This window comes from Cydia pomonella, chromosome 5 (assembly GCF_033807575.1).
Source record: "Cydia pomonella isolate Wapato2018A chromosome 5, ilCydPomo1, whole genome shotgun sequence".
Lineage (NCBI taxonomy): Eukaryota > Metazoa > Arthropoda > Insecta > Lepidoptera > Tortricidae > Cydia > Cydia pomonella.
This window is the reverse complement of record NC_084707.1, coordinates 270,964-283,953: the sequence shown is the minus strand read 5'-3', so window position 1 is coordinate 283,953 and position 12,990 is coordinate 270,964. Positions and strand designations below refer to the sequence as shown.

Sequence of the window (12,990 nt, the reverse complement as noted above, 5' to 3'; positions counted from 1 at the left end):
TTTACATAACGAAATATAAAATAACAGCATGGAACGATATTAAAGTAGCTCACGCGATCACAGCGGCGGCCGAACGCAAAATGTTCCAAGCAACGGTTTGCACCGGTTTTTATATCCTATGCGTGGTAGGGTAGACTTGATGTTGCCAACATTACAAATGTGATGTTCTGAGTAAAAGTATATTTTAAGAAGTTGGCGCTTAAACTTTGTTCACAACGCTCCAATCACCATATTTCCCCGTGGAACGTCAGTAATATGATCTAAGGAGCTATCGAGAACCACGAACGTCAAAATTTCATTATCTGCCTTTCTATCACTCTTGCGTGTTTGAGCGATAGAGAGGCAGTTAACGAAACAGTAATTTTCGAGTTTCGCTGTAGGACCTGTATAAAGGAGAACAACCGGACAGCCGGACAGACATACAGCATTTTTGCCCAACCTGAAACGAAAAACTTCTCAAAATTAGGTGCAAAAGAGTTCAATAGCAAATTAGATAAATATATTCACAGTACATATGGTGCTACTTTATAGCACTAGTGCGAAAATTAGCATATTACGTTACTGCGTCGAACATTGAAAGGCCCATATGTACTGTAAAACGTTGTACGACACATGTGCGAATAGGTAATTCGCAACTCGTGCCGATTTAAAACACTCCCTTCGGTCGTGTTTTAATTTATCGCCACTCGTTTCGAATTTCCTATTTTTCGCATTTGTATCGTAATGTACTATTACTCCATTTATATTAGATAGGTACCTGCCATTTAAACAATGGGGGTGTTAGATCACATTACAGAATGAGCCGGCGGGCCCGGGTTCTGTTCCCGGTCGTGTGACGTCACAGCAATGTTTCCGGGATGGAATTAAAAGCGGAAGACGAAGTAATCAGTGACCCTCGTCCAGCCGCTAGGGTAACCAGGCTGCAGCCGGAAATCTGGATATTACTTTATTATATTCCTATGCTATGCACCAACATCGTTTTGTGTGCAATGGCCTTATTTTTATATTTCTTTATACCCTTATTTTGACGTGTTTTATATCATTGGATTGGTTATAGGAAATTAACCACTATTATCGGAAAATATGTGTGCTGTATAATTATCAAGAAAAATGAAAGTAATTTAATTAGATACACGCATTAAGAAAGGCATCCTTAGTGCAGGGCATACTAAATACCATTGCAGATCGATGTTAGGGGCGCTTCCAGATGCACTGGGACCTTTTACATTGCATATTGCTCACAAGGTTATGTCTGAGGATTATTGACTGTGGTCTGTGACGTATGTATGTATTTGTACTAACACTAGCTCTAAGTAAACTTTTGTTACTAACTACTTTGGACATATAAATTAATATTACAGGACAAGACAGACAGGACGAACAGGTGTAAGAATTACACAGATTGACTAAGCCCCACAGTAAGGTCAAGAAGGCTTGTGTTGTGGGTATTCAGACAACGATATGTATACAAATACATAAATACATAGAAAACACCCAAGACTCAGGAACAAATATCTGTGTTCATCACACAAACAAATGTCCTTACCGGGATCCGAATCCGGGACTATCGGCTTCATACATAATGTTTCTGAAGTAAATGTATTGAATTAACAATTGAGTACCTACAAAACACTAAATAACAATTAAATATATCCTTACTTTACCTTACAAATGGTGTCCCTACTCCCAAGGGCTGGGATAGCCCGGGATTGTTTAAACGAGTGTCGATGTTTTAATTAAACTGTCCGGCTGATCGATGCGCGGTCCGGCCGGACGGTTATAACCACTCTACTGATATCTCACTAGCTTAAGTACTTACTGTCGTTCAATAGTCACACGATACGCCGCCGCCATACAATCGGAGCTAGCTCTCATTTTAAAAAGACATGCTTATATTACATGAAACTTGGCTTGATAATTAAAGTAAAAAAAGACAAAAATTTATCGATTTTAACATATTTTTGTTAATTAATCAGAAAATACTATGCGCTGGTGGCCTGATGGGAAGAGCGTGCGACTTGCAATCCAGAGGTCGTGGGTTCAAACCCCGGCTCGTACCAATGAGTTTTTCGGAACTTATGTACGAAATATCATTTGATATTTACCAGTCGCTTTTCGCTGAAGGAAAAAATCGTGAGGAAACCGGACTAATCGGATAAGTTTCATTTAGATATCGTATAATTGACAGAACCAGCTCGATTCGGGCAACCAATGTCACTTTGACGTAAGAAATATCGTAGATAGATCTTATTGGGATCACAACGGAATCAAAATAAACGTCAATTTTGACATGTCGTTTGGCTATCGATCTTTTAAAGATCTTTCCGAGGTTGTCGTTGAGATTCAAGATGGCGAAGACGTCTCGAAAATATTTTTTTGTGTTTTGCTCATTTATGTTGTTCAAAGTGTAGTATTGATAGCTTATTATGCAGTGAACTATCGTGGAAGTGTGCAGTTAATGAAAAACTAATCTTGAAACGCGTTTAACCATGTTTTAATCAACATCCGGCAATCCATCGTGGCTTTTAGTAAAGTCCAGCTATCTCTTTACTAAAAGCAACTACCGGACAACGTCATGCTCTACGAGCACACTTAACACTTACAACGTAACTTGACATTGGCAAAATCATCATAGATTTGATGGAAGCCATATTTTAAAAGAAGAAGAAGATCTTTCCAAGATCTTATACGTGTCTTAATCATTCTTCGAATCGGGCCGTTAATCAAAAATTTTATATCATTATAAAAAGCTTGACGTATAAATTGAATTCTGTATTAATTCTCCTAATTTATTTATCACCTCAAACGAAATATATTTATAGCACCTGAATTTCAGGCTAACCAAAGAGCCTAAGCGTGGGCAAACCTTATATAGCTATCTTTGAAGCACTTTCAGTAATTACAGAGTCTATTGAGAGCGCGTAAATTGTAAAACTTAGTATTCAAGCTCCGTTTGTAAAGCACAGTAAGATAAGAACAGTAGTACAAGTAGCTTTACAACCTAGCACAGTCACGTCTGAAAATATCGGTACAAAAAATGTGCCAAAATTTTTTTTTTTTTTTATACTACGTCGGTGGCAAACAAGCATACGGCCTACCTAATGGTAAGCAGTCTCCGTAGCCTATGTACACCTGCAACTCCAGAGGAGTTACATGCGCGTTGCCGACCCTAACCCCACCCCCCTCGTTGAGCTCTGGCAACCTTACTCACCGGCAGGAACACAACACTATGAGTAGGGTCTAGTGTTATTTGGCTGCGGTTTTCTGTAAGGTGGAGGTACTTCCCCAGTTGGGCTCTGCTCTAGATCTGGAATGACATCCACTGGCTGTGCCCTACCACACAAAGCGAGATGACATTCACAATGCCCATACCTCTCTTTTGGGAATATTTATTTATATTGCCCCCACTGTCATAGTTTTAAGTCAGGTCCCCACTGAACACCAGCGCCACGGATTGCCGCGGCATTATGCTGAGTGGGGATCATATTTTAGCGTCGAATGGTTTTTTTCTCTGTATGTTCTTCTTTTTCCAAATGTAATGTGTTGTGGCGTTAAATAAATGTATTTTCTTTCTTTCTTTCAAATGTACGGGCCCTGATAATAAGTACTAGAAGATAGCTACTGCTCGAATCCCACTGTGCCCCACTTTCCCCTTATCTCGTTCGCGGCTGCCGCGACATGTCTATCCACGTCACGCACAACTTTCTGTTTGCCCCTGCCTCCCCTAATTCCAACTCCTTATAAAACATTTAAATTTACTCCAGTTAACATAAACACAACTCAATTTATATCCTACGCTAAGTAAATACGGGCTAAATTGCGTTACAAAAGGACTTTCTTTGAAGTTATGTGTATGTCTTTAAGTAATGAGACATGTTAAGAAATTACGTATTATTTCTTACGGGCCAATTCGAGCAATATAATGTGATACTGATCTAACATCGATCTGATATCCAGTGATCGGAACTATGGGAGTAAAACTTTAACAAAACTTGCTAAGCGGACATAAAATAGTGCATACAGCCCTAAAAATATTCATGTCCATAGGGATAGGAATAGCATAGTACTTACAGCCATAGAAATATTTACATTCATAGATATTCGAATATTTTTAAGGCTATAAGCACTCTTTTTACGTCCGCTTGATAAGTTTTGTTAAAGTTTTACTCCCATAGTTCCGATCACTGCTGATATCATTCCAATAAGAAATGGTTCCAATCTTTTTTAGATGACCTGCTGAATTGCACATTATGTCAACCTTCAATCAAAAATGTCACTTTTTACACTGACAGACCAGTATCAGATCAGCGGTGGCAACATGGTTCCATTTTTATCACTTGTCACTATACCCGTCACTTTCGCGCTTACATACTTGTTAGAACGTGACAGCCATGCTGACAAATGATAAAAAGCCGACCATCTTAGCCCTACAGTATTGGAATGGAATTCAATAAATGAAACCGGAATTGGCCTGTTAGTCACGCAAAATGCTTTGAGAAGATTTCTTTTTGACGTTGTGGGAGATGAAAGGTGTTTTAATTTAATGAGCGGATCTACGTAAAGCATATAATAGATATTTTAGACAGAAATAAAATGAGAGGTGATTTAATTTAATGATTTTTCTTTAATGAGTAACATTTAAGTCGGCAACGCGTAGGGTCGGCAACGCGCATGTAACTTCTCCGCAGTTGCAGGCGTACATAGGCTACGGAGACTGCTTACCATCAGGCGGGCCGTATGCTTGATTGCCACCGACGTAGTATTAAAAAAAAATTAAGTGAAGACGACCGGTTTGGCCTAGTGGGTAGTGACCCTGCCTACGAAGCTAATGGTCCCGGGTTCAAATCCTGGTAAGGGCATTTATTCGTGTGATGAGCATGGATATTTGTTCCTGAGTCATGGGTGTTTTCTATGTATTTAAGTATTTATAAATATTTATATTATATATATATATATATATATATCGTTGTCTAAGTACCCTCAACACAAGCCTTATTGAGCTTACTGTGGGACTTAGTCAATTTGTGTAATAATGTCCTATAATATTTATTTATTTATTATTTATTTAGTATTTTTCAAACTCGATGGGTTGGGTAGACCGAGGCAAACCGGATCACAGGGACAATAGGATCCAACTAAAAAAATTGTTGATATTTACAATATTTTTGATGCATGGATTTGCGGGGTCAGAGGTAAGACACGTAAGATGTATACGGTCCAATGTTAGTGCGCTGATATCACGGGAATTTTACAAATATCTACTGATTTTTCTTCATGGTCCGATTCGCCCCTCTGTGGTCCGATTCGCCTCGGTCTACCATTCATCTTATTTATTTATTTATTTTTATTTTATTGGTATTCAGGATAACAACATCATCATCATCATCATCATCTTAATACAAGTTTGCGAGATTTGGCGTTTGTAGATTATAAATTATATGGGAATGACAACTGTCACTCTACCCATCAAGTTTGAAAAATACTGTAACCTCTGTACATTCCTATACAACTTGGGAGTCCACTGTAAAATGTTGTCTCTTAGGATCTGTTTCACAAAGTCTGAGGGCCTGTTTCACAATATCAAAAGTAAAGTATTGGATAGCTAATTAACAAATAAATTAACTGCGAGATAAAATTTACTGCTAAACTTAGCACTTTATCTACCAGTTAGACTTATATAAAGATTGTGAAAAACGATGGATTTATTCGTCAGATAAGTGGCAAGTAGCTTATTCGGGACTTTACTTGGGCATTGTAAAACAGACTCAGACAAATAAGGTTTGACGGACGTTTAAGAGTATGAACAATTTTATTATTATCATAGCAGTTTTGAATGATTCAGTGATTACCTTTAAAATAAGTTAATGATAGTTTATGATTCAAGTAGGCATATTACAATGCGCTTATAAACGTCAAATAAAGCTACACCGGCTCTAACCCTACACCTCTGAAGGTAACCCTACCCGAGAAGATTTAAATCCCTCCTAAATTGTAGGAGAGTAGAACATTTGCTAGGCCCTGACAGGGTACATGTTTGATCCAGAAGGGTTTTTTTAAATGTTATAATAGTATAGTCAGCAAATGAGCAGACGAGCTGCCTGATGGGAAGCGGTCATCGTCGCCCATGCACATAAGCAACATCATAGGAACCACTTAAGCGTTGCCGACCCTTGAGAACCCTAAATACCCGCTTCTTGAAGAAACCCATGTCGTAGCGCAAAGGAAATACCTCAGGAGGCAACTCATTCTACATTTCGCACGTTCTAGGAAGAAACGAGCGAGATGCCCGCTTATTCTTGGTGTGCCATGTATCTAAGAAGTGAGGATGAGCTTTGCTCCTTTGGCGGGAGGTGCGGTGATAAAAACGTGACGATGGCACCAAAAAAAAGTTCTTCAGAGCATTCCCCATTGTACAGACGGTAGAATATGCAAAGAGAGCCAATTAAGTTATATTTGTTTTTTAGTTAAGTATTTGTTTTGTATGAATTGACATGTTATCAAATGTTATAAATATTTTTACATTTCACTTATGAATTAATTGTCTAATTTAATCATAGAAAATTTATTTATTTGCTGACATGTCCACTCACTACTTAGTTTAATTAAATTATAAGTATATGTAGTTAGTTCGTAAGTTTTCTAACACAATATATTATTGTTAAAGAAATAAATAAATGAATGAAATGAAATGAATGAATATCTCTCCGAAGGCTAAGAGGTTCTAAGCCGTCAGTAAGTTCTTAACACTGAAATATTTAACACCTTGTAAAGAACAACATGATGCAATAAATATACTGAATACTAAATAATTTCTGATATCAGAGTATGTTCGAATTGTCCTGTAGGTCTTATTACAAAGCAACATGGCCAGACATGGAACTATGTTGATGAAATACCTTGGCATGTGATGCAGCACAGGCATGCAATATACTTGCAAGGTGTATCGGATAGCTCGGCGATAGGTACAGGGCAGAGATATTTGACGATCTTATTTTGATATCCATACTCTTGAAACAATATTCAAGCAAACGCTGGTGGCCTAGCGATAAGAGCGTGCGACTTGCAATCCGGAGGTCGCGGGTTCAAACCCCTGCTCATACCAATGCGTTTTTCGGAACTTATGTACAAAATATGACGACCGGTCTGGCCTAGTGGGTAGTGACCCTGCCTACGAAGCTGATGGTCCCGGGTTCAAATCCTGGTAAGGGCATTTATTCGTGTGATGAGCATGGATATTTGTTCCTGAGTCATGGGTGTTTTCTATGTATTTAAGTATTTATAAATATTTATATATTAAATATATCGTTGTCTAAGTACCCTCAACACAAGCCTTATTGAGCTTACTGTGGGACTTAGTCAATTTGTGTAATAAAGTCCTTATAATATTTATTTATTTATTAAAATATTGTTTGATATTTACCAGTCGCTTTTCGGTGAAGGAAAACATCGTGAGGAAACCTGCATACATCCGCGAAGAAATTCAAAGGTGCATAGGTCATATTGGGCCAGCGTGGGGACTATAGCCCGAACCCTCTCGCGTGTAAGAGGAGGCCTGTGCCCAGCAGTGGGAATGTAGTGGGTATATGATATTCTGTACATAAGTTCCAAAAAACTAATTGGTACGAGCCAGGGTTTGAACCTGCGACCTCCGAATTGAAAGTCGGACGTCAGATCCACTCGGCCACCATCACTATTCACATTATTATAAAATATTATATGTCACACTCACAAGTCATGATTAAACTAAAATTATATTTTAATCCAATGATATTTACAAATATAAAAGGGTAGTTGTGTTGTAACTTTAAATAAAATGGCTATTTATTCACCTGTAAATATTTCAATTATCCTTTGAGTGCTCGGAATAACGAGAGAATAGTTCACTTCAGCAAAATAATGAAGTAACATCACGAAACCCGAGGCCTTAGCTAGTCTTTAAGGCGAAGAGGGATCGAAGCAAGGTAAAATAGGAGTTGGAAATATATAACTTATATATTTTTTGAACATAATTTATACAATTCCACTTAGATGGTTGGCAGTCCTCAACTGTGCGTTTCTCCAGAAACTTCTAGCCTCGCACAGCTAAACTGTGGCATGAACTGTCGCCTGAGGTATTGCTGGAGTGGATACCACCAAACCTTCAAGAAAAGAACGTACTAATGTTAGTAAATACCAAATAACACTCTTTATTGTAGGTACCAAGATTTTAACCTACAATGAGACAGGGTGGATAATTGGTCGATGCGAAATGAAGTGAAGATCTGCGTGGAATGCACGCCAATTACCAGACAATCCTTAGAGTCCATCAAAACCAGTTCAAACCCATAACCAATTATTAAATTATATTATAGTCGACCCTCATATAGTTTTAAGGTGACAGTCCATTTCTGACCGCAGCTGCACTACTGCTCCGACATTACTGCAGCGGCCTGAACGCGTCGGTGTTATTGTCAATTTCCATAGTAAAATCAATGACGGTACCGACTGCACGTAATATGGTAATTTTAACGTATTTCCGACCGCAGCTGCACTACTGCTCCGACATTACTGCAGCGGCCTGAATACGTCAGTGTTATTGTCAAATTCCATAGTAAAATGATGACAAGACCGACTGCACGTAGCATGGTGATTTTTAGTGTTTGGTGTACATACGACCGCAACTGCGAACCGCACGTCAAATCTTTACAGAAATGTCTTTGGTCACAGATATAGTAGCTCTAAGCAAAGAGGATATAACCACTACAATATAAGGAGTTTAATACACCCGCGGATAAACAACCCCGATAGTTTCTGTGTTTCGCGGTAGTTCCTCTGTATCTTGGCGTTGCTCTTATTGTTTTTTTAAATGTTTCCTGATAAATTCATTAAATAAACAGTTCTTTCCTTTTTTCGTAGTTTTCCGAGAACAGCTATAAGCTCGAAAGGGCAAGAACGATAGAGAGGCAAATATACGATTTTCAAATTAAGATTTTCATGGTAGGCAATAAGTAGATAGTAGCTATGTATGTATGTATGTATATATAAATTATTTACAAACTAATAATAGTGAAAAAACTGGAAAACTAGGTCGCCTTTGTATTAATGATGAGTGTTTTTTTCCTGTTTTGTGTTCATTTTTGTACAATAAAAAGTTTTACTACTACTACTACTAAATTACAGGACGCACTTATGTGTTAGAATAAGATCGATGTAGGTATGCTAACCATTATCGTACAATCATGTACACATAGCATAAAAATGTGACAACATAATATTTCTATGATGATTGTAATACTGAACGGAGTGGTCGTATGCAATTTCCTCTCTCTTTCCTCTTTCTCTCTTTTTCCAAATTTTGACTGAGAAAATGTTTCGAATGAAATAGCTTACTCTGTATCCTCTGTATTTGTGTTAGGATACTACGAAACCACAGTAGATTACATTTTTTAGTGGCAACAATGGTCGCGCACTGTGCGGCTTAAGAGGAATTTCCTCCCGCGGGCGCTCCGGCTTTAGTATGAGCTCCCTGCCGAGGTTTTTCTGAAGGTCTACAGTAGGGGTTCTTGAAAAAAGAAGTGTACAGGTTTTTAAAGGGTCGGCAACGCGCATGTATCACTTCTGGAGTTGGAGGCGTGCTTAGGAGTTTCAGTGATGCTTATATTTAACAGGATTAATTACTGAATTCTCGCTGACAGTACCGTACGTGAATTTGGCGTGATAAAATGTGAAAGTGTCGTAATATCATATTATATACACCGTGGGTTGGTAAAATCCGACAGATCTTAAACGCATTCCTGAGGATCAAAAAATGTTTAGTAAAATTCGGAAAAAAATGTTCTGTTTTTTCTTTTAGCCGATTTAAAAGCTATTTTCTGCACACAGCACGTTATTTCTTTCTACATCTTGGCGAAAAAAAAAACATTACAACGAAGAAGTAAAGTTTTCTTAATTCATCTATAGATCAAAATTGCGAGTGTTCTTTTTAGTTGAGTAATGTTTGTCAGAAGGTATGACTAAACCAAGTCACATAGAGGCAGCGCCGCAGCGAAAAAGGCGTTTTTCACAAAGTTATTGCAGAAACAAATTTTCGCAAAAATTGCCATTATCTCTGAAAGAAGACCGATTACAGAAAATTTGTATGATATTTTAGCCTCTAAATGCGATTAAGAATACAACTTTAAATCTATCAGGTTTTACCAGCCCACGGTGTATAATATCGTGACACTTTCTCACTTTGTCATTTCAAAGCCATTTCTGAGATAAAGGAAGCAATAATTCAGTTGTATTACCTAGAAATACAAAAGGCAAAGTTGTTGTTTAACACCTCATGGTAGCATATGGATACTCAAACGTAAGAAAAATTACAAAATTGAACCACAAGAGAAGCGACAGCGGTTTTAAAATAAAATTGTATTGACAGTTGCGGGGACTTCAAGGCATGAGGGTTAAACAAACTTTGCTACAGAGCGCAACACGAATTTATTTTATCACACCATCACGAGGAAAATATTTATTATTCCAATTAATTTATTAAATATTCTTTCTATCAGCCCCTTGGCTAACGTAAATAGCTTTCTTCATAAAGGATTTCTTGTCTCGCCCATCAAGTTTTATATGGTCTAGTCATACACTGTATCTGCCACGACCACGAGTGCCGTCGCCCATGGACACCTGCAACACAAGAGCGATTATAAGATTTAAATTTGTGCTTTAGTTTGAAATAGGAAACTGGACAATATTAAGTGTAAACATAGCTCTTACAAATCAATTTATACGTTTATTCTTTACTTTTAGGTAACTAATGAAAGATTGGTTTAATATGAAAACTCAGAAAGATAAATCTGTAAAATTTTTCTAACACTGAACGACTGCATTGGAGAATTTATTTTGTCGCATCGCCATCTCCGAAACCCACGAATCCCTTTGCAAAAATAAAGTAAACCCGGGATAAAAGAGCCTACCTAGCTTTTTGAGGGGACGTTTATCGCAGACTTCTACATCCAGGCGGTACTTGGCCACCAAAAACGTGCAGACACCACCGGCTGGATTTGGCTGGATCACGTGATGCAAGTGGATCAAGTGCGCATACCGTATCCATCACGAGCAACATGAGTCCCGCTCTCGTCGGGTTGCTGTGGCGGTGGTCACGCATTTAGTCAAGAGGATGGGGAAGATAATTTCAAAATGTTAACTTACCTTAAGTGAAGAAATATTTCTCCTCTGCATTCATTTAATTCGAGTAATTTGGTTGTATTTCTTCAATTTGAAGTTAAATTGTTATTCATTTAATCGGCAAACAAACGATCACCAACAATATCTGGTTTTTTAATAATATTGCGTAGCTGCCTTCGACTGAATGTGACTTTTGTAGAAAGGCAAACTGTTTTTCATTTTCGTGTACCATGTAGCATTATCGTCACTTACTTCTTCTCGTAAAAAATACAAATAAGTAAATTAGTAATTTTATTTATACGTCTGACAGTGACATTATTCATTGACTTTGACAATCAACTGACGAACGCTGCCGCGACTGCACGCCGCAAACAGCAGCAGTCGGCCGCTGCAGTAATGTCGCACCAGTAATGTCGCAACGGTAGTGCAGCTGCAGTTGGAAATGGACTGTCACCTTTAGTCTGAGCGGCTGTCCCCTTAAAGCCCAGTTTTCTAGAGGGAGGCATTTTGAAATTATCCTGTTCCCAAGAGTTCATATTTTAGCTCGCAGTTTTAAACAAGGCAATTTTGTTAATACTAGGTTACCTGACGTCGTGTTGTAACTGTGTTTCATTCTATGAAGTTTTATGTTCCAAAGGGGGGGTGGGCTAATTGGCCCATTTGACTAGTAAGGGCAAGCGGTATGTCACCGGATAGGTTATTTTAAGTCGTAAAACTTTTACTATGGCGGGTTGTCCCACAACTTTGTGTGAAAAAAGTTATCGCCGCGAATAGTAGTGCGAGTTGAAACATGACTAATTGTAAGTATATAGATTTTTTTCGATATTAAGTTCCTGTGTCGCAGATCATGAAGGTAATTAATGTCGATGAATTTGTGTCACGATAGTTTAGTTTTTTATTCGCTATCTTATGTTTTTTTGTGTCATAATTTTTTTAAACAGATTTGACAAGTCTCGCCATACATTAAAATAGAGTACCTAAATAATAACCTTTCCGATGGTATGTCGCTTATTCTTATTGGTTCATAGGCCAATGTCCATACAAATCTGCCCATCCTCCTTTAGTTTACATTTTTTTTTTTTTTTATTAAATACTGATAGGCGATTGGCTCTAGTCACACCTGATGGAAAGTGAAGACAGGGCCTAAGATGGAGCTCACCGGTTCAGTAGTAGCCTATTCACTCTTGCTTTAAAGAGACCGAGGTCATATTTATCAGGGACTACAGAGGGCGGGAGCGCATTCCATTCTTTAGCCGTCCGTAACAAAAAAGAGGATACATCACCCAAGATGTAATTTGCTCGTATTTATTTATAACTATAATATTTTGGGTGAGGAGATCCAGGCACAAAAATGACATTGGATTGGGCATATCCTCGAGAAGAAGAGAGACGATGCACGGAAAAACCAATGATCGCCTTAAAATTACTTGGAGCCGTTTTGTGGAGTAAGAGTTGGGAGTATTGGGGATGGGGTGGGACGAGATTACCCAAACTGCCCAGGACCAGAGTCAGTGGAAGAATAATACTGAATCTTACCTACATTCCAACAGAGGGTAACAGGATAAAAAGAAGAGAAGATACTAACCAGTTCCGGCGACCTTTGGTCGCTAGTCAATAGATTTCTTGTTACCAATTTTTTTCTATGATTTTACCGATATTTTATTTAACTATTCTGTTAATCGTTACTATTGCAATCACTACTAACTGACCTTACATTGTTGTATAAAGTTAGATAAGATAAGATAAGATAAGATAAGATAAGATAAGATAAGATAAGATAATTCTTTATTGTACAACCGTGTTACAGAGGTGTTATTTAATTACATGTGTAAGTTTCAA

The 12,990-nt window shown here is 38.0% G+C and overlaps 1 long non-coding RNA gene across 1 annotated transcript; it reads right to left on the bottom strand.

Moving 5' to 3' along the window:
• Window positions 1-8,383: 8,383 nt before the first annotated feature.
• Window positions 8,384-11,610, bottom strand: LOC133518347 (uncharacterized). Its single transcript, XR_009799467.1, has 2 exons — window positions 11,176-11,610; window positions 8,384-10,650 (listed from the first exon to the last, which is right to left on the bottom strand). It is a non-coding gene; the product is annotated as an uncharacterized LOC133518347 (long non-coding RNA).
• Window positions 11,611-12,990: the final 1,380 nt, after the last annotated feature.